Raw genomic sequence first — 2,717 nt, 5'->3', positions numbered from 1 at the left:
TGGGAGTCAGTGCTGTTCACTGTTCCCGAGATTCTGCTCATTCACATCACTCCACCCTGGTTGCAATGTTCTCTCCAGTGTCTGACACCCCACCGGCTCACCTGCCCTTCCTGGTGTGTGTTCAATATTTGGGCTCCTCACCTCCCATGCACCTCCCCTGCCATTGCCCCAACCTGTTCAAAGCCCCAGAACCCAGTAGGGTATGGTGCCCTGGGCATGGAGTACACTTTAATCTGTCAACTTAAGAAATTAATTTGTGGAAGAATGCTCAGAGTCAGGGGTCATGCAGGGAGCGTAGGTCTGCAGGGAGGTCACTGTCTACAGGAGGCTAATGAAGCATTTGGCTGAACAGACAGAACATGGACAGACAGGCCAGCTCCCAGGTCCTGCCTGCACCTGTGCACAGGCCCCTGGGGACATTGCGTTTTTCTCCATTAGGCTTGCACCTTCCGACATCATTGGGGCTGACCCAGAGCATACTGGTCAGACTACAGAAGGGAATAGCCCTCCTGCCTTTTCCTCAGTGTTACAGCAGAAAGTTCCTGTGGAAATTCAGAACTCTTAGATGGAGGAGTGTGATTGGTTAAACCAAGTCCTGTGAAGGTGGCTGCGGGATGTGGTGGGAGAGAACACCACACTGGGGACTGCACATGCTCAGGAAGAGCTGGGCATGGCTCTGTCCCCCAATCCTCATCGAACCCTCACACTTTGGGTTTCTGCTGCTGGTATCCTGCACGGTCTGCACATGGACTTGCAGCACTTGTGACTTTTCTGTGGCTCATTCTCTAGAGAAGGGACAGCAGATCCTGCTCAGGGACATGTAGATTCTTAGATTCTTGGAAGGCTCTGAAAACAGAGATTTGACTTGGGTTCAGCACTTTATCTCGCAATGTGCTATTTTGCTGGTTAAAATATATGATTTTGGCTACAACCAGTATGGCAGAAACTGGGCTCACTAGCCATCCCAATGGCCCACCACAGTCAGTGTCTTCCTCCTAGAAGCTACCTTTGATGGCCTCAACTTCATCCTTTAATGACATATTAAGCAAACCAATGAACTTGGAGTGAGAGAAGAAAGAATGTCTTCTTCTGAAGATTGAACTGAAAGCTTTGGGAGAGTTGAGTTGTTAAAAACATTGCTAGAAAACGTGTTGTGGGTGAGGCAGTTGCTGAGCTTTCGGGGAACACTGAAAACAGAAGCACTTTGGATGTGCTCCCACAGCTTTGTGTTTGCTACTTTACTTTGAAGGGTCACCCTGACAGGCAGGCACACAGGGCTAGGAAAGACCTCACTTAAACCCCAGAGGTTGGCAGTCTATTCAGTATACCGTGTGTAAGGGTGAGTGTGGTGTTTGTGTGTGACCCCCACTTTGAGTGCTAAGATCAATGTCTGCCCTAAAGCTGCTACGGCAGAACTCCCCACACGTAGGGGGCTGTAGCGAGCAGAGATTCATGTTCTCACTATTCAGGAGGCTGCAGTTGGAATTCAGAGTGCTGGCTCTAAGGGAAGACTCGTTTTCGGCTCTTGGAGAAAGTCCTGGTCTCCCTCTGTGGAGCTTGTACTTCCTTCTGTCACTAATCTGCTCCTTTCACAACTCAGAAATGATTAGGGTTAGGTCCCACCCTACACTGATAAGTGGAGCACAGTGGCTCTGTAGAACAAGCATTGGACTGTGAACCACAAAGTTGACAGTTCGAGTTTACCAGTGGCTTCATGGGAGAAAGATTAGACTTTCTGCTCCCGCAAACATGAACAGTCTCAGGGTCACCATGAGTCAGAACAAAGCCCATAAGGCATCGTTAACATAATAAAGAAGAAATCACACTGGAAGGGTGGGATTTCAACTTAACATCTTTGGGGATGAGATGCTGGACTCCCAGATCCCATGCTCACAAAGCACGTTCCCTGGCTCAGCCTCTGCAAGTGCCCAAAAACCGCCAGCCCACCCCACTTGGCTGGCCTAGGGCACCAAGACCTGTCCTAAGAAGTCTAGAGACAACATGGTCTCCTCCCCACCACCTTCATGCTGTGCAGTTTGGCTGCATCCCTAGAAGGCTACTAGGATGGTGGGGAGGCCTCTTTAGAGAGCAGACAGAGGAGACAGAGGAGGGGCCAGGAGAGTAGGATGCAGTCAGTGCTGGCAGTGTATTAGGGGCTCAAATCTGCCTGTTTGGAGCTCACTTCCCTTCCCAATGAGCCTCACATTCAAACCTCATGGTCCCTCCATGAAATCAAGGGAGGGGTCAGCTGGCCACTGATCTGCTGACTCACACTGCATAATTGGAGCTTTGAACTTGGGGATCCAGACATAACAGGGTCAAATCACAATACGAGTCACAAGGGCCCTCTCAGCTGTTGGCTTAATTTGAGCTGGGGGCCACAGGCTGAGCTACGAGTCCTGTCTTCCAACCCTTAAACCTGAGGATGTGGTGGGGACTGGCCAAGGCTGGCTTGTGATAGGTCAGATGTCTGGGAAAATCTTCCTGAGGGACCAGGGAGTGGTTCTGGGTTGTTCCTGTTTGAGCACAGAAAGGTAGTTTGTAGAGAGGGGTCCTTAGAAAGTGCTTAGCAGAAGTGCTCCTGTACCTGAGGTTCAGGGTTAGAATCCTACCTAGCCAATGGACTCCATGAACAGTTACCGCCTGCCTGTCTCTGGAGACGTGTGTGCTGCTGTGATGGGCATGGTTCAATGGGGCTTTCACACTACGATGGGTTA

The sequence above is a fragment of the Chrysochloris asiatica genome, unplaced genomic scaffold, assembly GCF_000296735.1.
Source record: "Chrysochloris asiatica unplaced genomic scaffold, ChrAsi1.0 scaffold00361, whole genome shotgun sequence".
Classification (NCBI taxonomy): Eukaryota; Metazoa; Chordata; class Mammalia; order Afrosoricida; family Chrysochloridae; genus Chrysochloris; species Chrysochloris asiatica.
The sequence above is the reverse complement of the archived record's forward strand: the minus strand, read 5'-3'. Positions refer to the sequence as shown.